We start from the raw sequence: 26,220 nt of genomic DNA, 5'->3' as shown, positions 1-26,220 counted from the left end.
TACCAGCTCACACTTGGAACCGATTTGCACTGTTCATACCCTTCCCTGGTGGTCTAGTGGTTAGGATTCGGCGCAAAAACCGGATCTTTGTCCCCAAACTGTCAGGGAACTTTTTTGGCGGTTTTGGAGCAGTGTTTTCCTTGCTGCAACCTCTCACAATGAATATAGAAGGTTATCGACATATGTACCAGCTCACACTGTGGAACCATTTTGTACCTGTTTCCTTCCCATCTGGTCAGTGGTTTGGTTGTTCTGGGATGGAACTGCACTTTTGCTACCCATGTTTACGTGACTGCAACCTGTCACAATGAATATAGGTTATCGCACATATGTACCAGCTCAAATCTGCAGACACTTGGAACCGATTTGCACTGTCGGAACCCTTCCCTGGTGGTCTAGTGGTTAGGATTCTGGGTCTTGGCTCACCGCCGCGGCCTCGGGTTCGATTCCCGGTCAGGGAACTGCTCTTTTGCTACATGTTTACTTGTGCAACCTGTCACAATGAATATAGAAGGTTATCGCACATATGTACCATTTCAAACTGGGAAACGAATTGCACTGTTTCCTCCAGTATCCTTCCCTGGTGGTCTAGTGGTTAGGATTCGGCGCTCTTACACCGCCGCTGCCCTGGTTCGATCCCCGGTCAGGGAACTACTCTTTTCCTACATGTTTACTTGTACAACCTGTCACAATGAATATAGAAGGTTATCGCACATATGTACCAGCTCACACTGAGAACCGATTTGCACTGTATTATCCTTCCCTGGTGGTCTAGTGGTTAGGATTTGGTGCTCTCACCGCTGCGGCCCGGGTTCAATTCCCGGTCAGGGAAATAGTCTGATTGCTCCATGTTTACTTGTGCAACCTGTCACTATGAATTTAGTAGGTTGTCAAACATATGTACCAGCTTCAAATTGGGAACCGATTTGCACTGCAGTGTCCTTCCCAGGTGTTCTAGTGGTGCACCAGACCCTCCTGCAGCAAAGCACCCCCCAACTGATGGTGTTCTTAGGCTTGAAAGCCTCCCCTTTTCCCTCCAAACATAACAATGGTCATTCCTGGCCAAACAGTTCGATTTTTGTTTCATGACCAGAGGACATGTTTCCAAAAACTAGGATCTTTGTCCCAAACTGTAGTATGGCTTTTTTATGGCGGTTTTGGAGCAGTGTTGCTTCTTCCTGGTGGTCTAGTGGTTAGTCGATTAGGACTCACCGCGTTTGCCTGTGGATATAGACCATTTTGTACCTGTTTCAGGGATCTTCACTCTTTTTGCTACATGTTTACTTGTGCAACCTGTCACAATGAATATAGAAGGTTATCGCAATATGTACCAGCTCACACTGGGAACCGATTTGCACTGTAGTACCCTTCCCTGGTGGTCTAGTGGTTAGGATTCGGCGCTCTCACCGCCGCGGCCCGGGTTCGATTCCCGGTCAGGGAAATAGTCTATTCTCCTTGTTTACTTGTGCAACCTGTCACTATGAATTTAGTAGGTTGTCGCACATATTTTCTTCTTTTGGAAAAGTTTTATTTTCACAATTGCTTTAAAAAAAACAGCTCATACATTCATTTAATCATTTATACACATAAAAACGGCAACAAGGCATAAAACACAGCATTTGAATTTACATTTAAATTTGTTAAAAGTACGTGTTGTTAAAACCAATGACAACAACTATGAATAAAAGTACTTTCTTTGTAAAACAAAATCTGTAAAAGCCATTTAAAATGTGTATGAAATGATTCAACAAAGATAAAACATTTTTAAGACGTTAGAAACATGTTAAAAAGTCACTTTGTTAAAAGGCTGTCTTCAATCGCTTGTACAGGAGCGGGGTGAGTCCTTATCAAACTCGCCTCATCCTGCTCTCCCGAATAGACCATCGTCCCGTCCTTTGGGGCCCAGAGGAGATCCCTCCCCTAGGCGCATCGCCCTAGGCGCCGCAGCGCTGTCAGGCCGTGGCCGCCGGGACCTAGGGTGTTGTGGGGGACCCTTCGCCTGGGGTCGAGGCCCCTTCCGTTCGTACCACCCCAGGGCTTCCGTGGCTACCATGGCCACTGCCTGGGGGTGGTCTCTACGCTTTTGCTACCAGCAGGTTACGGGAGGACCACAGTGCTTCCTTCAGACACGTGAGGGTGGGCCAGAACTTGGTGAAGGCCTTCGGTGGAATGGGCCTTCGGCCCACCCCGTACAGCACGAGCTGAGGTGTTAGGTCCTCCCCTGCTGGCAGACACGAGGTGATCAGGGGCCTGCTTCCTTCCACAGGTCCCTGGCGGCTCTGCACTCCCAGAGCATGTGCCTCACCGACTCTTCTTGGCTGCAGCCCGGTCGGGGCACGCGGATGTCCTCGCCATGCCCCGTGAGTGCATAACGGCCCTGACCGGGAGGATATCGTGGGCGACCATCCAGGACAGGTCCCGATGCCGATTCAGGAGAGCAGGATGGGCCACGTTGCGCCAGACCGTTGTGGGCTCGCCTATAGCGAGCCCGCGCACTGGACATACTGGTTCCCGCTCCTGCACAAGAGAGAGAAGAGAGCGGTGTTTAGTTAAAACCGTGACTGCTTCCTTTTCCAGTTTAAAATGTCTTAAAAATTTCTGGAGCTGGAAGTAGTGGGTGGGGAGCAGGAAAGAGACTGGGGCTCGCAGGTCGACTGGGATCAGCCTCAGTGTCCTGAGGTAAGATCCCAGCCAGAACCGTGCGAGGGCCTGTGTCTTGTTATTGACCGGGAGGTGGCAAGAGTCAGATGTAATGCTGTGTAGCGGCTGCCCAGGAACAAGTAGAGGTCAGGCAAGCCTTTCCCCCCCTTGGACCTGGGCCTCTTGACCACCTCCCTCCTCAGCCTCTCCCACTTGCTTCCCCACAGAAAGTAGAAGAGCATCCGCTCCAGGGCTAAAATACTCCTTCGGGGGGGATAAAAACAGAACTGATTAGTAAAAGCACAGGTAAAATCACAGCTTTGATGATTAAAACCTTGCCCTCAAAAGTCAACTGTCGTAGTCCCCAAAAACCCAGTCTCTGTCTTACTGTCCCGAGGATCCCACTCCAGTTCCCACACTGGGAAACGATTTGCACTGTTGTACCCTTCCCTGGTGGTCTAGTGGTTAGGATTCGGCGCTCTCACCGCCACGTCCAGGTTTTGATTCCCGGTCAGGGAACTACTCTTTTGCTACATGTTTACTTGTACAACCTGTCACAATGAATATAGAAGGTTATTGCACATATGTAGCAGCTCACACTGAGAACCGATTTTCACTGTAGTACCCTTCCCTGGTGGTCTAGACCCAAAGTTTTAATGACTCCAGCCTAAGTGGATGGAAACTTACGACTTCAACTATATGTACCATTTCAAACTCACACTGTAGTATCCTTCCCTGGTGGTCTAGGGTTCGATTCGATTCCGGTCAGTGAACTACTCTTTTGCTACATGTTTACTTGTGCAACCTGTCACAATGAATATAGAAGGTTATCGCACATATGTACCAGCTCACACTGGGAACCAATTTGAACTGTTGTACCCTTCCCTGGTGGTCTAGTGGTTAGGATTCGGCGCTCTCACAGCCGCTTAGGCGTTCGATTCCCGTCAGGGAACTAATCTTTTGCTACATGTTTACTTGTGCAACCTGTCACAATGAATATAGAAGGTTATCGCACATATGTACCAGCTCACACTGGGAACCGATTTGCACTGTAGTACCCTTCCCTGGTGGTCTAGTGGTTAGGATTCGGAGCAGCCCGGGTTCGATTCCTGTTCAGGGAACTACGCTTTTGCTACATGTTTACTTGTGCAACCTGTCACAATGAATATAGAAGGTTATCGCACATATGTACCAGCTCACACTGGGAACTGATTTGCACTGCAGTGTCCTTCCCAGGTGTTCCCTGTGGTGCACCAGACCCTCCTGCAGCAAAGCACCCCACAACATGATGGTGTTCTTCGGCTTGAAAGCCTCCCCTTTTCCCTCCAAACATAACAATGGTCATTATGGCCAAACAGTTCAATTTTTGTTTCATCAGACCAGAGGACATTTCTCCAAAAACTAGGTATCTTTGTCCCCAAACTGTAGTATGGCTTTTTTATGGCGGTTTTGGAGCAGTAGCTTTTTCCTTGCCGACTCTCGGGGTATGTGGATTAGGACTCGTTTGCCTGTGGATATTCCCAAGACCATTTTGCTACCTGTTTCCTCCAGCATCTTCACAATGCTGTTGTTCTGGGATGGATTTGCACTTTTCGACCCAAAGTACGTTCATCTCTAGGAGACCAGAGAACGCAGTGTCCTTCCCTGAGGTGTTGACGCCTGCGTCCTACCATGCTGTTTATACCCCGTACTATTGTTTCTACAGATGAGCGAGGTACCTTCAGGCAATGGAAATTGCTCCCAAACAGGAACCAGATTGTGGAGGTGTACATTTTTTTTGATTTTTGTTTCATCAGACCAGAGGACATTTCTCCAAAAACTAGGATCTTTGTCCCCAAACTGTAGTATGGCTTTTTTATGGCGGTTTTGGAGCAGTAGCTTCTTCCTTGCTGAGCGGCCTCTCGGGGTATGTCGATATAGGACTCGTTTGCCTGTGGATATAGACCATTTTGTACCTGTTTCCTCCAGCATCTTCACAAGGTCCTTTGCTGTTGTTCTGGGATGGATTTGCACTTTTCGACCCAAAGTACGTTCATCTCTAGGAGAGAGAACGCGTCTCCTTCCTGAGCGGTATGACGCCTGCGTCATACCATGGTGTTTATACTTGCGTACTATTGTTTCTACAGATGAGCGAGGTACCTTCAGGCGTTTGGAAATTGCTCCCAAGGAGGAACCAGACTTGTGGAGGTCTACATTTTTTTCTGAGGTCTTGCCTGATTTCCTTTGCTTTTCCCATGGAGTCAAGCAAAGAGGCACTGAGTTTGAAGGTAGGCCTTGAAATACATCTACAGGTACACCTCCAATTGACTCAAAGGATGTCAATTAGCCTATCAGAAGCTTCTAAAGCCATGACATCATTTTCGGGAATTTTACAAACTGTTTAAAGGCACAGCCAACTTATTGTATGTAAACTTCTGGCCCACTGAATTTGTGATACAGTGAATTATAAGTGAAATAATCCCAATGTAAACAATTGTTGGAAAAATGACTTGTGTCATGCACAAAGTAGATGTCCTAACCGACTGCCAAAACTATCGTTTGTTAGCAAGAAATGTGGGGAGGGGTTGACAAACAGGTTTTAATGACTCCAGCCTAAGTGGATGGAAACTTACGACTTCAACTATATGTACCATTTCAAACTGGGAAACGAATTGCACTGTAGTACCCTTCCCTGGTGGTCTAGTGGTTAGGATTCGGCCTCTCACCGCCGTCCCGGGATTCCTGGTCAGGGAACTACTCTTTTGCTACATGTTTACTTGTACAACCTGTCACAATGAATATAGAAGGTTATCGCACATATGTACCAGCTCACACTGGGAACCGATTTGAAATGTTGTACCCTTCCCTGGTGGTCTAGTGGTTAGGATTCGGCGCTCTCACCGCCGCTGGCCCGGGTTCGATTCCCGGTCAGGGAACTACTCTTTTGCTACATGTTTACTTGTACAACCTGTCACAATGAATATAGAAGGTTATCGCACATATGTACCAGCTCACACTTGGAACCGATTTGCACTGTAGTACCCTTCCCTGGTGGTCTAGTGGTTAGGATTCGATTCCCGGTCAGGGAACTGCTCTTTTGCTACATGTTTACTTGTGCAATCTGTCACAATGAATATAGAAGGTTATCGCACATATGTACCAGCTCACACTGAGAACCAATTTGCACTGTTTATCCTTCCCTGGTGACTAATGGTTGGATTCGGAAGGTTATCGCACAGGTTCGATTCCAGCAGGGATAAGTCTATGCTTCCTTGTTTCCAGTTGGGAAACGATTTGCACTGTAGTACCCTTCCCTGGTGGTCTAGTGGTTAGGATTCGATTCCCGGTCAGGGAACTGCTCTTTTGCTACATGTTTACTTGTGCAACCTGTCACAATGAATATAGAAGGTTATCGCACATATGTACCAGCTCACACTTGGAACCGATTTGCACTGTCGTACCCTTCCCTGGTGGTCTAGTGGTTAGGATTCGGCGCTCTCACCGCCGTGGCCCGGGTTCGATTCCCGGTCAGGGAACTACTCTTTTGCTACATGTTTACTTGTACAACCTGTCACAATGAATATAGAAGGTTATTGCACATATGTAGCAGCTCACACTGAGAACCAATTTGCACTGTATTATCCTTCCCTGGTGGTCTAGTGGTTAGGATTTGGCGCTCTCACCGCCGCGGCTCGGGTTCGATTCCCGGTCAGGGAAATAGTCTATGCTCCTTGTTTACTTGTGCAACCTGTCACTATGAATTTAGTAGGTTGTCGCACATATGTACCACTTCAAATTGCAAACCGATTTGCCCTGCAGTGTCCTTCCCAGGTGTTCTAGTGGTGCACCAGACCCTCCTGCAGCAAAGCACCCCCACAACATGATGGTGTTCTTCGGCTTGAAAGCCTCCCCCTTTTCCCTCCAAACATAACAATGGTCATTATGGCCAAACAGTTCGATTTTTGTTTCATCAGACCAGAGGACATTTCTCCAATAACTAGGATCTTTGTCCCCAAACTGTAGTATGGCTTTTTTATGGCGGTTTTGGAGCAGTAGCTTCTTCCTTGCTGAGCGGCCTCTCGGGGTATGTCGATATAGGACTCGTTTGCCTGTGGATATAGACCATTTTGTACCTGTTTCCTCCAGCATCTTCACAAGGTCCTTTGCTGTTGTTCTGGGATGGATTTGCACTTTTCGACCCAAAGTACGTTCATCTCTAGGAGAGAGAACGCGTCTCCTTCCTGAGCGGTATGACGCCTGCGTGGTCCCATGGTGTTTATACTTGCGTACTATTGTTTCTACAGATGAGCTAGGTACCTTCAGGCGTTTGGAAATTGCTCCCAAGGAGGAACCAGACTTGTGGAGGTCTACATTTTTTTCTGAGGTCTTGGCTGATTTCCTATGCTTTTCCCATGGAGTCAAGCAAAGAGGCACTGAGTTTGAAGGTAGACCTTGAAATACATCTACAGTTACACCTCCAATTGACTCAAAGGATGTCAATTAGCCTATCAGAAGCTTCTAAAGCCATGACATCATTTTCGGGAATTTTACAAACTGTTTAAAGGCACAGCCAACTTTGTGTATGTAAACTTCTGGCCCACTGAATTTGTGATACAGTGAATTATAAGTGAAATAATCCCTCTGTAAACAATTGTTGGAAAAATTACTTGTGTCATGCACAAAGTAGATGTCCTAACCGACTGCCAAAACTATCGTTTGTTAGCAAGAAATGTGTGGAGGGGTTGACAAACAGGTTTTAATGACTCAAGCCTAAGTGGATGGAAACTTACGACTTCAACTATATGTACCATTTCAAACTGGGAAACGAATTGCACTGTAGTACCCTTCCCTGGTGGTCTAGTGGTTAGGATTCGGCGCTCTCACTGCCCCGTCCCGGGTTTGATTCCTGGTCAGGGAACTACTCTTTTGCTACATGTTTACTTGTACAACCTGTCACAATGAATATAGAAGGTTATCGCACATATGTACCAGCTCACACTTGGAACCGATTTGCACTGTCATACCCTTCCCTGGTGGTCTAGTGGTTAGGATTCGGCGCTCTCACCGCCGCGGCCCGGGTTCGATTCCCGGTCAGGGAACTACTCTATTGCTACATGTTTACTTGTACAACCTGTCACAATGAATATAGAAGGTTATCGCACATATGTACCAGCTCACACTTGGAACCGATTTGCACTGTAGTACCCTTCCCTGGTGGTCTAGTGGTTAGGATTCGGCGCTCTCACCGCCGCGGCCCGGGTTCGATTCCCGGTCAGGGAACTACTCTTTTGCTACATGTTTACTTGTGCAACCTGTCACAATGAATATAGAAGGTTATCGCACATATGTACCAGCTCACACTGGGAACCGATTTGCACTGTAGTACCCTTCCCTGGTGGTCTAGTGGTTAGGATTCGATTCCCGGTCAGGGAACTGCTCTTTTGCTACATGTTTACGTGTGCAACCTGTCACAATGAATATAGAAGGTTATCGCACATATGTACCAGCTCACACTTGGAACCGATTTGCACTGTCGTACCCTTCCCTGGTGGTCTAGTGGTTAGGATTCGGCGCTCTCACCGCTGCGGCCCGGGTTCGATTCCCGGTCAGGGAACTACTCTTTTGCTACATGTTTACTTGTACAACCTGTCACAATGAATATAGAAGGTTATTGCACATATGTAGCAGCTCACACTGAGAACCAATTTGCACTGTATTATCCTTCCCTGGTGGTCTAGTGGTTAGGATTTGGCGCTCTCACCGCTGCGGCTCGGGTTCGATTCCCGGTCAGGGAAATAGTCTATGCTCCTTGTTTACTTGTGCAATCTGTCACTATGAATTTAGTAGGTTGTCGCACATATGTACCACTTCAAATTGCAAACCGATTTGCCCTGCAGTGTCCTTCCCAGGTGTTCTAGTGGTGCACCAGACCCTCCTGCAGCAAAGCACCCCCACAACATGATGGTGTTCTTCGGCTTGAAAGCCTCACCTTTTCCCTCCAAACATAACAATGGTCATTATGGCCAAACAGTTCGATTTTTGTTTCATCAGACCAGAGGACATTTCTCCAAAAACTAGGATCTTTGTCCCCAAACTGTAGTATGGCTTTTTTATGGCGGTTTTGGAGCAGTAGCTTCTTCCTTGCTGAGCGGCCTCTCGGGGTATGTCGATATAGGACTCGTTTGCCTGTGGATATAGACCATTTTGTACCTGTTTCCTCCAGCATCTTCACAAGGTCCTTTGCTGTTGTTCTGGGATGGATTTGCACTTTTCGACCCAAAGTACGTTCATCTCTAGGAGAGAGAACGCGTCTCCTTCCTGAGCGGTATGACGCCTGCGTGGTCCCATGGTGTTTATACTTGCGTACTATTGTTTCTACAGATGAGCGAGGTACCTTCAGGCGTTTGGAAATTGCTCCCAAGGAGGAACCAGACTTGTGGAGGTCTACATTTTTTCTGAGGTCTTGGCTGATTTCCTTTGCTTTTCCCATGGAGTCAAGCAAAGAGGCACTGAGTTTGAAGGTAGACCTTGAAATACATCTACAGTTACACCTCCAATTGACTCAAAGGATGTCAATTAGCCTATCAGAAGCTTCTAAAGCCATGACATCATTTTCGGGAATTTTACAAACTGTTTAAAGGCACAGCCAACTTTGTGTATGTAAACTTCTGGCCCACTGAATTTGTGATACAGTGAATTATAAGTGAAATAATCCCTCTGTAAACAATTGTTGGAAAAATTACTTGTGTCATGCACAAAGTAGATGTCCTAACCGACTGCCAAAACTATCGTTTGTTAGCAAGAAATGTGTGGAGGGGTTGACAAACAGGTTTTAATGACTCAAGCCTAAGTGGATGGAAACTTACGACTTCAACTATATGTACCATTTCAAACTGGGAAACGAATTGCACTGTAGTACCCTTCCCTGGTGGTCTAGTGGTTAGGATTCGGCGCTCTCACCGCCGCCCGGTTTGATTCAGGTTTTTGCTCATGTTTCCACTGTCCCTTTCCTGAATATAGGGTTTCGATTCCTGATTTGCACTGTAGTACCCTTCCCTGGTGGTCTAGTGGTTAATTCTCTCACCGCTTTTGATTCCTAGGGAACTATCTTTTGCTTGTTTACTTGTACAACCTGTCACAATGAATATAGAAGGTTATCGCACATATGTACCAGCTCACACTTGGAACCGATTTGCACTGTCGTACCCTTCCCTGGTGGTCTAGTGGTTAGGATTCGGCGCTCTCACCGCTGCGGCCCGGGTTCGATTCCCGGTCAGGGAACTACTCTATTGCTACATGTTTACTTGTACAACCTGTCACAATGAATATAGAAGGTTATCGCACATATGTACCAGCTCACACTTGGAACCGATTTGCACTGTAGTACCCTTCCCTGGTGGTCTAGTGGTTAGGATTCGGCGCTCTCACCGCCTGCGGCCCGGGTTCGATCCCGGTCAGGGAACTACTCTTTTGCTACATGTTTACTTGTGCAACCTGTCACAATGAATATAGAAGGTTATCGCACATATGTACCAGCTCACACTGGGAACCGATTTGCACTGTAGTACCCTTCCCTGGTGGTCTAGTGGTTAGGATTCGAGCGCATTTCTGCAAAAACTAGGATCTTTGTCCCCAAACTGTAGTATGGCTTTTTTATGGCGGTTTTGGAGCAGTAGCTTCTTCCTTGCTGAGCGGCCTCTCGGGGTATGTCGATATAGGACTCGTTTGCCTGTGGATATAGACCATTTTGTACCTGTTTCCTCCAGCATCTTCACAAGGTCCTTTGCTGTTGTTCTGGGATGGATTTGCACTTTTCGACCCAAAGTACGTTCATCTCTAGGAGAGAGAACGTCACTCCTTCCTGAGCGGTATGACGCCTGCGTGGTCCCATGGTGTTTATACTTGCGTACTATTGTTTCTACAGATGAGCGAGGTACCTTCAGGCGTTTGGAAATTGCTCCCAAGGAGGAACCAGACTTGTGGAGGTCTACATTTTTTTCTGAGGTCTTGGCTGATTTCCTTTGCTTTTCCCATGGAGTCAAGCAAAGAGGCACTGAGTTTGAAGGTAGGCCTTGAAATACATCTACAGGTACACCTCCAATTGACTCAAAGGATGTCAATTAGCCTATCAGAAGCTTCTAAAGCCATGACATCATTTTCGGGAATTTTACAAACTGTTTAAAGGCAAACTGTTTAAAGGCACAGCCAACTTTGTGTATGTAAACTTCTGGCCCACTGAATTTGTGATACAGTGAATTATAAGTGAAATAATCCCTCTGTAAACAATTGTTGGAAAAATGACTTGTGTCATGCACAAAGTAGATGTCCTAACCGACTGCCAAAACTATCGTTTGTTAGCAAGAAATGTGTGGAGGGGTTGACAAACAGGTTTTAATGACTCCAGCCTAAGTGGATGGAAACTTACGACTTCAACTATATGTACCATTTCAAACTGGGAAACACTGAATTGCACTGTATTATCCTTCCCTGGTGGTCTAGTGGTTAGGATTGAGGCTCTCACCGCTTTGCACTGCGGCTCGGGTTCGATTCCCGGTCAGGGAAATAGTCTATGCTCCTTGTTTACTTGTGCAACCTGTCACTATGAATTTAGTAGGTTGTCGCACATATGTACCACTTCAAATTGCAAACCGATTTGCCCTGCAGTGTCCTTCCCAGGTGTTCTAGTGGTGCACCAGACCCTCCTGCAGCAAAGCACCCCCACAACATGATGGTGTTCTTCGGCTTGAAAGCCTCCCCTTTTCCCTCCAAACATAACAATGGTCATTATGGCCAAACAGTTCGATTTTTGTTTCATCAGACCAGAGGACATTTCTCCAAAAACTAGGATCTTTGTCCCCAAACTGTAGTATGGCTTTTTTATGGCGGTTTTGGAGCAGTAGCTTCTTCCTTGCTGAGCGGCCTCTCGGGGTATGTCGATATAGGACTCGTTTGCCTGTGGATATAGACCATTTTGTACCTGTTTCCTCCAGCATCTTCACAAGGTCCTTTGCTGTTGTTCTGGGATGGATTTGCACTTTTCGACCCAAAGTACGTTCATCTCTAGGAGAGAGAACGCGTCTCCTTCCTGAGCGGTATGACGCCTGCGTGGTCCCATGGTGTTTATACTTGCGTACTATTGTTTCTACAGATGAGCGAGGTACCTTCAGGCGTTTGGAAATTGCTCCCAAGGAGGAACCAGACTTGTGGAGGTCTACATTTTTTTCTGAGGTCTTGGCTGATTTCCTTTGCTTTTCCCATGGAGTCAAGCAAAGAGGCACTGAGTTTGAAGGTAGACCTTGAAATACATCTACAGTTACACCTCCAATTGACTCAAAGGATGTCAATAAGCCTATCAGAAGCTTCTAAAGCCATGACATCATTTTCGGGAATTTTACAAACTGTTTAAAGGCACAGCCAACTTTGTGTATGTAAACTTCTGGCCCACTGAATTTGTGATACAGTGAATTATAAGTGAAATAATCCCTCTGTAAACAATTGTTGGAAAAATTACTTGTGTCATGCACAAAGTAGATGTCCTAACCGACTGCCAAAACTATCGTTTGTTAGCAAGAAATGTGTGGAGGGGTTGACAAACAGGTTTTAATGACTCAGCCTAAGTGGATGGAAACTTACGACTTCAACTATATGTACCATTTCAAACTGGGAAACGAATTGCACTGTAGTACCCTTCCCTGGTGGTCTAGTGGTTAGGATTCGGTGTGGTTTGACTCATGATTTCCACTGTAGTACCCTTTCCTGGTGGTTCGACTCCCAGTTCGACTCCCGATTTGCACTGTAGTACCCTTCCCTGGTGGTCTAGTGGTTAGGATTCGGCGCTCTCACCGCCGCGTCCCGGGTTTGATTCCTGGTCAGGGAACTACTCTTTTGCTACATGTTTACTTGTACAACCTGTCACAATGAATACAGAAGGTTATCGCACATATGTACCAGCTCACACTTGGAACCGATTTCCACTGTCCTACCCTTCCCTGGTGGTCTAGTGGTTAGGATTTGGCGCTCTCACCGCTGCGGCCCGGGTTCGATTCCCGGTCAGGGAACTACTCTATTGCTACATGTTTACTTGTACAACCTGTCACAATGAATATAGAAGGTTATCGCACATATGTACCAGCTCACACTTGGAACCGATTTGCACTGTAGTACCCTTCCCTGGTGGTCTAGTGGTTAGGATTCGGTGCTCTCACCGCCGCGCAAAGCCCGGGTTCGATCCCCGGTCAGGGAACTACTCTTTTGCTACATGTTTACTTGTGCAACCTGTCACAATGAATATAGAAGGTTATCGCACATATGTACCAGCTCACACTGGGAACCGATTTGCACTGTGGTCATTCCCTGGTGGTCTAGTGGTTAGGATTTTGTTTCAAAAACCAGAGGACATTTCTGCAAAAACTAGGATCTTTGTCCCCAAACTGTAGTATGGCTTTTTTATGGCGGTTTTGGAGCAGTAGCTTCTTCCTTGCTGAGCGGCCTCTCGGGGTATGTCGATATAGGACTCGTTTGCCTGTGGATATAGACCATTTTGTACCTGTTTCCTCCAGCATCTTCACAAGGTCCTTTGCTGTTGTTCTGGGATGGATTTGCACTTTTCGACCCAAAGTACGTTCATCTCTAGGAGAGAAACGCGTCTCCTTCCTGAGCGGTATGACGCCTGCGTGGTCCCATGGTGTTTATACTTGCGTACTATTGTTTCTACAGATGAGCGAGGTACCTTCAGGCGTTTGGAAATTGCTCCCAAGGAGGAACCAGACTTGTGGAGGTCTACATTTTTTTCTGAGGTCTTGGCTGATTTCCTTTGCTTTTCCCATGGAGTCAAGCAAAGAGGCACTGAGTTTGAAGGTAGGCCTTGAAATACATCTACAGGTACACCTCCAATTGACTCAAAGGATGTCAATTAGCCTATCAGAAGCTTCTAAAGCCATGACATCATTTTCGGGAATTTTACAAACTGTTTAAAGGCACAGCCAACTTTGTGTATGTAAACTTCTGGCCCACTGAATTTGTGATACAGTGAATTATAAGTGAAATAATCCCTCTGTAAACAATTGTTGGAAAAATGACTTGTGTCATGCACAAAGTAGATGTCCTAACCGACTGCCAAAACTATCGTTTGTTAGCAAGAAATGTGGGGAGGGGTTGACAAACCGGTTTTAATGACTCCAGCCTAAGTGGATGGAAACTTACGACTTCAACTATATGTACCATTTCAAAATGGGAAACGAATTGCACTTTAGTACCCTTCCCTGGTGGTCTAGTGGTTAGGATTTGGTGCTCTCACCGCCAGGGTTTCGATTCCCGGTCAGGGAAATAGTCTACCATGTTTACTTGTGCAACCTGTCACTATGAATTTAGTAGGTTGTCGCACATATGTACCACTTCAAATTGCGAACCGATTTGCACTGCAGTGTCCTTCCCAGGTGTTCTAGTGGTTAGGATTCGGCGCTCTCACCGCCGCGTCCCGGGTTCGATTCCTGGTCAGGGAACTACTCTTTTGCTACATGTTTACTTGTACAACCTGTCACAATGAATATAGAAGGTTATCGCACATATGTACCAGCTCACACTTGGAACCGATTTGCACTGTAGTACCCTTCCCTGGTGGTCTAGTGGTTAGGATTCGGCGCTCTCACTGCCGTGGCCCCCTGGGTTCGATTCCCGGTCAGGGAACTACTCTTTGCTACATGTTTACTTGTACAACCTGTCACAATGAATATAGAAGGTTATCGCACATATGTACCAGCTCACACTTGGAACCGATTTGCACTGTAGTACCCTTCCCTGGTGGTCTAGTGGTTAGGATTCGGCGCTCTCACCGCCGCGGCCCGGGTTCGATTCCCGGTCAGGGAACTACTCTTTTGCTACATGTTTACTTGTGCAACCTGTCACAATGAATATAGAAGGTTATCGCACATATGTACCAGCTCACACTGGGAACCGATTTGCACTGTAGTACCCTTCCCTGGTGGTCTAGTGGTTAGGATTCTAGGTTATTGCAAAAACTAGGATCTTTGTCCCCAAACTGTAGTATGGCTTTTTTATGGCGGTTTTGGAGCAGTAGCTTCTTCCTTGCTGAGCGGCCTCTCGGGGTATGTCGATATAGGACTCGTTTGCCTGTGGATATAGACCATTTTGTACCTGTTTCCTCCAGCATCTTCACAAGGTCCTTTGCTGTTGTTCTGGGATGGATTTGCACTTTTCGACCCAAAGTACGTTCATCTCTAGGAGAGAGAAAGCGTCTCCTTCCTGAGCGGTATGACGCCTGCGTCATACCATGGTGTTTATACTTGCGTACTATTGTTTCTACAGATGAGCGAGGTACCTTCAGGCGTTTGGAAATTGCTTCCAAGGAGGAACCAGACTTGTGGAGGTCTACATTTTTTTCTGAGGTCTTGGCCTGATTTCCTTTGCTTTTCCCATGGAGTCAAGCAAAGAGGCACTGAGTTTGAAGGTAGGCCTTGAAATACATCTACAGGTACACCTCCAATTGACTCAAAGGATGTCAATTAGCCTATCAGAAGCTTCTAAAGCCATGACATCATTTTCGGGAATTTTACAAACTGTTTAAAGGCACAGCCAACTTAGTGTATGTAAACTTCTGGCCCACTGAATTTGTGATACAGTGAATTATAAGTGAAATAATCCCTCTGTAAACAATTGTTGGAAAAATTACTTGTGTCATGCACAAAGTAGATGTCCTAACCGACTGCCAAAACTATCGTTTGTTAGCAAGAAATGTGTGGAGGGGTTGACAAACAGGTTTTAATGACTCCAGCCTAAGTGGATGGAAACTTACGACTTCAACTATATGTACCATTTCAAACTGGGAAACGAATTGCACTGTAGTACCCTTCCCTGGTGGTCTAGTGGTTAGGATTCGATTCCCGGTCAGGGAACTACTCTTTTGCTACATGTTTACTTGTACAACCTGTCACAATGAATATAGAAGGTTATCGCACATATGTACCAGCTCACACTGAGAACCGATTTGCACTGTATTATCCTTCCCTGGTGGTCTAGTGGTTAGGATATGAGGCTCTCACCGCCGCAGCCTGGGTTCGATTCCCGGTCAGGGAAATAGTCTATGCTCCATGTTTACTTGTGCAACCTGTCACTATGAATTTAGTAGGTTGTCGCACATATGTACCACTTCAAATTGCAAACCGATTTGCCCTGCAGTGTCCTTCCCAGGTGTTCTAGTGGTGCACCAGACTCTCCTGCAGCAAAGCACCCCCACAACATGATGGTGTTCTTCGGCTTGAAAGCCTCCCCTTTTCCCTCCAAACATAACAATGGTCATTATGGCCAAACAGTTCGATTTTTGTTTCATCAGACCAGAGGACATTTCTCCAAAAACTAGGATCTTTGTCCCCAAACTGTAGTATGGCTTTTTTATGGCGGTTTTGGAGCAGTAGCTTCTTCCTTGCTGAGCGGCCTCTCGGGGTATGTCGATATAGGACTCGTTTGCCTGTGGATATAGACCATTTTGTACCTGTTTCCTCCAGCATCTTCACAAGGTCCTTTGCTGTTGTTCTGGGATGGATTTGCACTTTTCGACCCAAAGTACGTTCATCTCTAGGAGAGAGAACGCGTCTCCTTCCTGAGCGGTATGACGCCTGCGTGGTCCCATGGTGTTTATACTTGCGTACTATTGTTTCTACAGATGAGCGAGGTACCTTCAGGCGTTTGGAAATTGCTCCCAAGGAGGAACCAGACTTGTGGAGATCTACATTTTTTTCTGAGGTCTTGGCTGATTTCCTTTGCTTTTCCCATGGAGTCAAGCAAAGAGGCACTGAGTTTGAAGGTAGGCCTTGAAATACATCTACAGGTACACCTCCAATTGACTCAAAGGATGTCAATTAGCCTATCAGTAGCTTCTAAAGCCATGACATCATTTTCGGGAATTTTACAAACTGTTTAAAGGCACAGCCAACTTTGTGTATGTAAACTTCTGGCCCACTGAATTTGTGATACAGTGAATTATAAGTGAAATAATCCCTCTGTAAACAATTGTTGGAAAAATGACTTGTGTCATGCACAAAGTAGATGTCCTAACCGACTGCCAAAACTATCGTTTGTTAGCAAGAAATGTGCGGAGGGGTTGACAAACCGGTTTTAATGACTCCAGCCTAAGTGGATGGAAACTTACGACTTCAACTATATGTACCATTTCAAAATGGGAAACGAATTGCACTTTATTATCCTTCCCTGGTGGTCTAGTGGTTAGGATTTGGTGCTCTCACCGCCGCGGCCCGGGTTCGATTCCCGGTCAGGGAAATAGTCTATGCTCCATGTTTACTTGTGCAACCTGTCACTATGAATTTAGTAGGTTGTCGCACATATGTACCACTTCAAATTGCGAACCGATTTGCACTGCAGTGTCCTTCCCAGGTGTTCTAGTGGTGCACCAGACCCTCCTGCAGCAAAGCACCCCCACAACATGATGGTGTTCTTCGGCTTGAAAGCCTCCCCCTTTTCCCTCCAAACATAACAATGGTCATTATGGCCAAACAGTTCGATTTTTGTTTCATCAGACCAGAGGACATTTCTCCAAAAACTAGGATCTTTGTCCCCAAACTGTAGTATGGCTTTTTTATGGCGGTTTTGGAGCAGTAGCTTCTTCCTTGCTGAGCGGCCTCTCGGGTATGTCGATATAGGACTCGTTTGCCTGTGGATGTAGACCATTTTGTACCTGTTTCCTCCAGCATCTTCACAAGGTCCTTTGCTGTTGTTCTGGGATGGATTTGCACTTTTCGACCCAAAGTTTTAATGACTCCAGCCTAAGTGGATGGAAACTTACGACTTCAACTATATGTACCATTTCAAACTGGGAAACGAATTGCACTGTAGTATCCTTCCCTGGTGGTCTCGTGGTTAGGATTCGATTCCCGGTCAGTGAACTGCTCTTTTGCTACATGTTTACGTGTGCAACCTGTCACAATGAATATAGAAGGTTATCGCACATATGTACCAGCTCACACTGGGAACCGATTTGAAATGTTGTACCCTTCCCTGGTGGTCTAGTGCTTAGGATTCGGTGCTCTCACAGCCGCTGCCCGGGTTCGATTCCCGTTCAGGAACTAATCTTTTGCTACATGTTTACTTGTGCAACCTGTCACAATGAATATAGAAGGTTATCGCACATATGTACCAGCTCACACTGGGAACCGATTTGCACTGTAGTACCCTTCCCTGGTGGTCTAGTGGTTAGGATCGGCGCTCTCACTGCCGCGACCCGGGTTCGATTCCCGTTAAGAGAACTACGCTTTTGCTACATGTTTACTTGTGCAACCTGTCACAATGAATATAGAAGGTTATCGCACATATGTACCATCTCACACTGGGAACCGATTTGCACTGCAGTGTCCTTCCCAGGTGTTCTAGTGGTGCACCAGACCCTCCTGCAGCAAAGCACCCCCACAACATGATGGTGTTCTGAGCGGGCTCTCGAGGTATGTCGATATAGGACTCGTTTGCCTGTGGATATAGACCATTTTGTACCTGTTTCCTCCAGCATCTTCACAAGGTCCTTTGCTGTTGTTCTGGGATGGATTTGCACTTTTCGACCCAAAGTACGTTCATCTCTAGGAGAGAGAACGCGTCTCCTTCCTGAGCGGTATGACGCCTGCGTGGTCCCATGGTGTTTATACTTGCGTACTATTGTTTCTACAGATGAGCGAGGTACCTTCAGGCGTTTGGAAATTGCTCCCAAGGAGGAACCAGACTTGTGGAGGTCTACATTTTTTTTCTGAGGTTTTGCCTGATTTCCTTTGCTTTTCCCATGGAGTCAAGCAAAGAGGCACTGAGTTTGAAGGTAGGCCTTGAAATACATCTACAGGTACACCTCCAATTGACTCAAAGGATGTCAATTAGCCTATCAGAAGCTTCTAAAGCCATGACATCATTTTCGGGAATTTTACAAACTGTTTAAAGGCACAGCCAACTCATTGTATGTAAACTTCTGGCCCACTGAATTTGTGATACAGTGAATTATAAGTGAAATAATCCCAATGTAAACAATTGTTGGAAAAATGACTTGTGTCATGCACAAAGTAGATGTCCTAACCGTCTGCCAAAACGATCGTTTGTTAGCAAGAAATGTGGGGAGGGGTTGACAAACAGGTTTTAATGACTCCAGCCTAAGTGGATGGAAACTTACGACTTCAACTATATGTACCATTTCAAACTGGGAAACGAATTGCACTGTAGTACCCTTCCCTGGTGGTCTAGTGGTTAGGATTCGGCGCTCTCACCGCCGCGGCCCGGGTTCGATTCCCGGTCAGGGAACTTCTCTATTGCTACATGTTTACTTGTACAACCTGTCACAATGAATATAGAAGGTTATCACACATATGTACCAGCTCACACTTGGAACCGATTTGCACTGTCGTACCCTTCCCTGGTGGTCTAGTGGTTAGGATTCGGCGCTCTCACCGCCGCGCCCCGGGTTCGATTCCCGGTCAGGGAACTACTCTTTTGCTACATCTTTACTTGTACAACCTGTCACAATGAATATAGAAGGTTATCGCACATATGTACCAGCTCACACTGAGAACCAATTTGCACTGTATTATCCTTCCCTGGTGGTCTAGTGGTTAGGATTCGGCGCTCTCACCGCCGCGGCCCAGGTTTGATTCCCATTCAGGGAAATAGTCTATGCTCCTTGTTTACTTGTGCAACCTGTCACTATGAATTTAGTAGGTTGTCGCACATATGTACCACTTCAAATTGCAAACCGATTTGCCCTGCAGTGTCCTTCCCAGGTGTTCTAGTGGTGCACCAGACCCTCCTGCAGCAAAGCACCCCACAACATGATGGTGTTCTTCAGCTTGAAAGCCTCCCCCTTTTCCCTCCAAACATAACAATGGTCATTATGGCCAAACAGTTCGATTTTTGTTTCATCAGACCAGAGGACATTTCTCCAAAAACTAGGATCTTTGTCCCCAAACTGTAGTATGGCTTTTTTATGGCGGTTTTGGAGCAGTAGCTTCTTCCTTGCTGAGCGGCCTCTCGGGGTATGTCGATATAGGACTCGTTTGCCTGTGGATATAGACCATTTTGTACCTGTTTCCTCCAGCATCTTCACAAGGTCCTTTGCTGTTGTTCTGGGATGGATTTGCACTTTTCGACCCAAAGTACGTTCATCTCTAGGAGAGAGAACGCGTCTCCTTCCTGAGCGGTATGACGCCTGCGTGGTCCCATGGTGTTTATACTTGCGTACTATTGTTTCTACAGATGAGCGAGGTACCTTCAGGCGTTTGGAAATTGCTCCCAAGGAGGAACCAGACTTGTGGAGGTCTACATTTTTTTCTGAGGTCTTGGCTGATTTCCTTTGCTTTTCCCATGGAGTCAAGCAAAGAGGCACTGAGTTTGAAGGTAGGCCTTGAAATACATCTACAGGTACACCTCCAATTGACTCAAAGGATGTCAATTAGCCTATCAGAAGCTTCTAAAGCCATGACATCATTTTCGGGAATTTTACAAACTGTTTAAAGGCACAGCCAACTTAGTGTATGTAAACTTCTGGCCCACTGAATTTGTGATACAGTGAATTATAAGTGAAATAATCCCTCTGTAAACAATTGTTGGAAAAATGACTTGTGTCATGCACAAAGTAGATGTCCTAACCGACTGCCAAAACTATCTTTTGTTAGCAAGAAATGTGGGAGGGGTTGACAAACAGGTTTTAATGACTCCAGCCTAAGTGGATGTTACGACTTCAACTACTTTCAAACTGACTTCAACTATTTTAAAGGTTTTAATGACTCCAGCCTAAGTGGATGTAAACTTACGACTTCAACTATATGTACCATTTCAAACTGGGAAACTAATTGCACTGTAGTACCCTTCCCTGGTGGTCTAGTGGTTAGGATTCGGCGCTCTCACCGCCGCAGCCCGGTTTCGATTCCCGGTCAGGGAACTACTCTTTTGCTACATGTTTACTTGTGCAACCTGTCACAATGAATATAGAAGGTTATCGCACATATGTACCAGCTCACACTGGGAACCGATTTGCTGTAGTACCCTTCCCTGGTGGTCTAGTGGTTAGGATTCGATTCCCGGTCAGGGAACTGCTCTTTTGCTACATGTTTACGTGTGCAACCTGTCACAATGAATATAGAAGGTTATCGCACATATGTACCAGCTCACACTGGGAACCGATTTGCACTGTTGTACCCTTCCCTGGTGGTCTAGTGGTTAGGATTCGGTGCTCTCACCGCCGCGGCCCAGGTTTGATTCCCGGTCAGGGAAATAGTCTATTCTCCTTGTTTACTTGTGCAACCTGTTACTATGAATTTAGTAGGTTGTCGCACATATGTACCACTTCAAATTGCAAACCGATTTGCCCTGCAGTGTCCTTCCCAGGTGTTCTAGTGGTGCACCAGACCCTCCTGCAGCAAAGCACCCCCACAACATGATGGTGTTCTTCGGCTTGAAAGCCTCCCCCTTTTCCCTCCAAACATAACAATGGTCATTATGGCCAAACAGTTCGATTTTTGTTTCATCAGACCAGAGGACATTTCTCCAAAAACTAGGATCTTTGTCCCCAAACTGTAGTATGGCTTTTTTATGGCGGTTTTGGAGCAGTAGCTTCTTCCTTGCTGAGCGGCCTCTCGGGTATGTCGATATAGGACTCGTTTGCCTGTGGATATAGACCATTTTGTACCTGTTTCCTCCAGCATCTTCACAAGGTCCTTTGCTGTTGTTCTGGGATGGATTTGCACTTTTCGACCCAAAGTACGTTCATCTCTAGGAGAGAGAACCGTCTCCTTCCTGAGCGGTATGACGCCTGCGTGGTCCCATGGTGTTTATACTTGCGTACTATTGTTTCTACAGATGAGCGAGGTACCTTCAGGCGTTTGGAAATTGCTCCCAAGGAGGAACCAGACTTGTGGAGGTCTACATTTTTTTCTGAGGTCTTGGCTGATTTCCTTTGCTTTTCCCATGGAGTCAAGCAAAGAGGCACTGAGTTTGAAGGTAGGCCTTGAAATACATCTACAGGTACACCTCCAATTGACTCAAAGGATGTCAATTAGCCTATCAGAAGCTTCTAAAGCCATGACATCATTTTCGGGAATTTTACAAACTGTTTAAAGGCACAGCCAACTTAGTGTATGTAAACTTCTGGCCCACTGAATTTGTGATACAGTGAATTATAAGTGAAATAATCCCAATGTAAACAATTGTTGGAAAAATGACTTGTGTCATGCACAAAGTAGATGTCCGAACCGTCTGCCAAAACGATCGTTTGTTAGCAAGAAATGTGGGGAGGTGTTGACAAACAGGTTTTAATGACTCCAGCCTAAGTGGATGGAAACTTACGACTTCAACTATATGTACCATTTCAAACTGGGAAACGAATTGCACTGTAGTACCCTTCCCTGGTGGTCTAGTGGTTAGGATTCGGCGCTCTCACCGCCCGGGTTCGACTCCTGATTTCCACTGTAGTACCCTTCCCTGGTGGTTCGACTCCCAGTTCACTCCCGATTTGCACTGTAGTACCCTTCCCTGGTGGTCTAGTGGTTAGGATTCGGCGCTCTCACCGCCGAGGCCCGGGTTCGACTCCCGGTCAGGGAACTAATCTTTTTGCTACATGTTTACTTGTACAACCTGTCACAATGAATATAGAAGGTTATCGCACATATGTACCAGCTCACACTGAGAACCGATTTGCACTGTATTATCCTTCCCTGGTGGTCTAGTGGTTAGGATTCAGCGCTCTCACCGCCGCGGCCCGGGTTCGATTCCCGGTCAGGAAAATAGTCTATGCTCCTTGTTTACTTGTGCAACCTGTCACTATGAATTTAGTAGGTTGTCGCACATATGTACCACTTCAAATTGCAAACCGATTTGCCCTGCAGTGTCCTTCCCAGGTGTTCTAGTGGTGCACCAGACCCTCCTGCAGCAAAGCACCCCCACAACATGATGGTGTTCTTCGGCTTGAAAGCCTCCCCTTTTCCCTCCAAACATAACAATGGTCATTATGGCCAAACAGTTCGATTTTTGTTTCATCAGACCAGAGGACATTTCTCCAAAACTAGGATCTTTGTCCCCAAACTGTAGTATGGCTTTTTTATGGCGGTTTTGGAGCAGTAGCTTCTTCCTTGCTGAGCGGCCTCTCGGGGTATGTCGATATAGGACTCGTTTGCCTGTGGATATAGACCATTTTGTACCTGTTTCCTCCAGCATCTTCACAAGGTCCTTTGCTGTTGTTCTGGGATGGATTTGCACTTTTCGACCCAAAGTACGTTCATCTCTAGGAGAGAGAACGTGTCTCCTTCCTGAGCGGTATGACGCCTGCGTCATACCATGCTGTTTATACTTGCGTACTATTGTTTCTACAGATGAGCGAGGTACCTTCAGGCGTTTGGAAATTGCTCCCAAGGAGGAACCAGACTTGTGGAGGTCTACATTTTTTTCTGAGGTCTTGGCTGATTTCCTTTGCTTTTCCCATGGAGTCAAGCAAAGAGGCACTGAGTTTGAAGGTAGGCCTTGAAATACATCTACAGGTACACCTCCAATTGACTCAAAGGATGTCAATTAGCCTATCAGAAGCTTCTAAAGCCATGACATCATTTTCGGGAATTTTACAAACTGTTTAAAGGCACAGCCAACTTAGTGTATGTAAACTTCTGGCCCACTGAATTTGTGATACAGTGAATTATAAGTGAAATAATCCCAATGTAAACAATTGTTGGAAAAATGACTTGTGTCATGCACAAAGTAGATGTCCTAACCGTCTGCCAAAACGATCGTTTGTTAGCAAGAAATGTGGGGAGGTGTTGACAAACAGGTTTTAATGACCCCAGCCTAAGTGGATGGAAAATTACGACTTCAACTATATGTACCATTTCAAACTGGGAAACGAATTGCACTGTAGTACCCTTCCCTGGTGGTCTAGTGGTTAGGATTCGCGCTCTCACCGCCGGTTTGGCCCGGGTTCGACTCCTGATTTCCACTGTTTAGTACCCTTCCCTTGTGGTTCGACTCCCAGTTCGACTCCCGATTTGCACTGTAGTACCCTTCCCTGGTGGTCTAGTGGTTAGGATTCGGCGCTCTCACTGCCGCGGCCCGGGTTCGATTCCCGATCAGGGAACTACTCTTTTGCTACATGTTTACTTGTACAACCTGTCACAATGAATATAGAAGGTTATCGCACATATGTACCAGCTCACACTGGGAACCGATTTGCACTGTTGTACCCTTCCCTGGTGGTCTAGTGGTTAGGATTCGGCGCTCTCACCGCCATGTCCAGGTTCTGATTCCCGGTCAGGGAACTACTCTTTTGCTACATGTTTACTTGTACAACCTGTCACAATGAATATAGAAGGTTATTGCACATATGTAGCAGCTCACACTGAGAACCGATTTGCACTGTAGTACCCTTCCCTGGTGGTCTAGTGGTTAGGATTCGGTGCTCTCGCCGCGGCCCGGGTTCGATTCCCGGTCAGGGAAATAGTCTATTCTCCTTGTTTACTTGTGCAACCTGTTACTATGAATTTAGTAGGTTGTCGCACATATGTACCACTTCAAATTGCAAACCGATTTGCCCTGCAGTGTCCTTCCCAGGTGTTCTAGTGGTGCACCAGACCCTCCTGCAGCAAAGCACCGCCACAACATGATGGTGTTCTTCGGCTTGAAAGCCTCCCCATTTTCCCTCCAAACATAACAATGGTCATTATGGCCAAACAGTTCGATTTTTGTTTCATCAGACCAGAGGACATTTCTCCAATAACTAGGATCTTTGTCCCCAAACTGTAGTATGGCTTTTTTATGGCGGTTTTGGAGCAGTAGCTTCTTCCTTGCTGAGCGGCCTCTCAGGGTATGTCGATATAGGACTCGTTTGCCTGTGGATATAGACCATTTTGTACCTGTTTCCTCCAGCATCTTAACAAGGTCCTTTGCTGTTGTTAAGGGATGGATTTGCACTTTTCGACTCAAAGTACGTTCATCTCTAGGAGAGAGAACGCGTCTCCTTCCTGAGCGGTATGACGCCTGCGTGGTCCCATGGTGTTTATACTTGCGTACTATTGTTTCTACAGATGAGCGAGGTACCTTCAGGCGTTTGGAAATTGCTCCCAAGGAGGAACCAGACTTGTGGAGGTCTACATTTTTTTCTGAGGTCTTGCCTGATTTCCTTTGCTTTTCAAAAGGAGTTAAGCAAAGAGGCACTGAGTTTGAAGGTAGGTCTTGAAATACATCTACAGGTACACCTCCAATTGACTCAAAGGATGTCAATTAGCCTATCAGAAGCTTCTAAAGCCATGACATCATTTTTGGGAATTTTACAAACTGTTTAAAGGCACAGCCAACTCATTGTATGTAAACTTCTGGCCCACTGAATTTGTGATACAGTGAATTATAAGTGAAATAATCCCAATGTAAACAATTGTTGGAAAAATGACTTGTGTCATGCACAAAGTAGATGTCCTAACCGTCTGCCAAAACGATCGTTTGTTAGCAAGAAATGTGGGGAGGGGTTGACAAACAGGTTTTAATGACTCCAGCCTAAGTGGATGGAAACTTACGACTTCAACTATATGTACCATTTCAAACTGGGAAACGAATTGCACTGAAGTACCCTTCCCTGGTGGTCTAGTGTTTAGGATTCGGCGCTCTCACTGCCGCGGCCCGGGTTCGACTCCTGATTTCCACTGTAGTACCCTTCCCTGGTGGTTCGACTCCCAGTTCGACTCCTGATTTGCACTGTAGTACCCTTCCCTGGTGGTCTAGTGGTTAGGATTCTGCGCTCTCACCGCCACAGCCTGGGTTCGACTCCTGATTTCCACTCTAGTACCCTTCCCTGGTGGTTCTACTCCCAGTTCGACTCCCAATTTGCACTGTAGTACCCTTCCCTAGTGGTCTACTACTCTTTTGCTACATGTTTACTTGTACAACCTGTCACAATGAATATAGGTTATCGCACATATGTACCAGCTCACACTTGGAACCGATTTCCACTGTACTACCCTTCCCTGGTGGTCTAGTGGTTAGGATTCGGCGCTCTCACCGCCGCAGCCTGGGTTCGATTCCCGGTCAGGGAACTACTCTATTGCTACATGTTTACTTGTACAACCTGTCACAATAAATATAGGTTATCGCACATATGTACCAGCTCACACTTGGAACCGATTTGCACTCTAGTACCCTTCCCTGGTGGTCTAGTGGTTAGGATTTGGCCCAAAAACTAGGTTATTTTTGCAAAAAGGACTTTCTCCAAAAACTAGGATCTTTGTCCCCAAACTGTAGTATGGCTTTTTTATGGCGGTTTTGGAGCAGTAGCTTCTTCCTTGCTGAGCGGCCTCTCGGGGTATGTCGATATAGGACTCGTTTGCCTGTGGATATAGACCATTTTGTACCTGTTTCCTCCAGCATCTTCACAAGGTCCTTTGCTGTTGTTCTGGGATGGATTTTCACTTTTCGACCCAAAGTACGTTCATCTCTAGGAGAGAGAACGCGTCTCCTTCCTGAGCGGTATGACGCCTGCGTGGTCCCATGGTGTTTATACTTGCGTACTATTGTTTCTACAGATGAGCGAGGTACCTTCAGGCGTTTGGAAATTGCTCCCAAGGAGGAACCAGACTT

General features: G+C 46.2%; 7 non-coding genes across 7 annotated transcripts; all 7 read left to right on the top strand.

Annotated features, from left to right (window-relative positions):
• The first annotated feature begins 1,369 nt into the window (after positions 1 to 1,369).
• Positions 1,370 to 1,441, top strand: trnae-cuc. Its single transcript has one exon. It is a non-coding gene; the product is annotated as a tRNA-Glu (tRNA).
• A 4,642-nt stretch (positions 1,442 to 6,083) lies between these two features.
• Positions 6,084 to 6,155, top strand: trnae-cuc. Its single transcript has one exon. It is a non-coding gene; the product is annotated as a tRNA-Glu (tRNA).
• Positions 6,156 to 7,646: 1,491 nt separating this feature from the next.
• trnae-cuc lies at positions 7,647 to 7,718 on the top strand. Its single transcript has one exon. It is a non-coding gene; the product is annotated as a tRNA-Glu (tRNA).
• A 109-nt stretch (positions 7,719 to 7,827) lies between these two features.
• Positions 7,828 to 7,899, top strand: trnae-cuc. The gene has a single exon. It is a non-coding gene; the product is annotated as a tRNA-Glu (tRNA).
• A 6,513-nt stretch (positions 7,900 to 14,412) lies between these two features.
• Positions 14,413 to 14,484, top strand: trnae-cuc. The gene has a single exon. It is a non-coding gene; the product is annotated as a tRNA-Glu (tRNA).
• A 4,365-nt stretch (positions 14,485 to 18,849) lies between these two features.
• trnae-cuc lies at positions 18,850 to 18,921 on the top strand. The gene has a single exon. It is a non-coding gene; the product is annotated as a tRNA-Glu (tRNA).
• A 3,219-nt stretch (positions 18,922 to 22,140) lies between these two features.
• On the top strand, positions 22,141 to 22,212 carry trnae-cuc. Its single transcript has one exon. It is a non-coding gene; the product is annotated as a tRNA-Glu (tRNA).
• Positions 22,213 to 26,220: the final 4,008 nt, after the last annotated feature.

The sequence above is a fragment of the Oncorhynchus gorbuscha genome, unplaced genomic scaffold (genome assembly GCF_021184085.1).
Source record: "Oncorhynchus gorbuscha isolate QuinsamMale2020 ecotype Even-year unplaced genomic scaffold, OgorEven_v1.0 Un_scaffold_346, whole genome shotgun sequence".
Lineage (NCBI taxonomy): Eukaryota > Metazoa > Chordata > Actinopteri > Salmoniformes > Salmonidae > Oncorhynchus > Oncorhynchus gorbuscha.
Note: the sequence above shows the minus strand (reverse complement) of the source record. Positions and strands in the feature narration are given on the sequence as shown.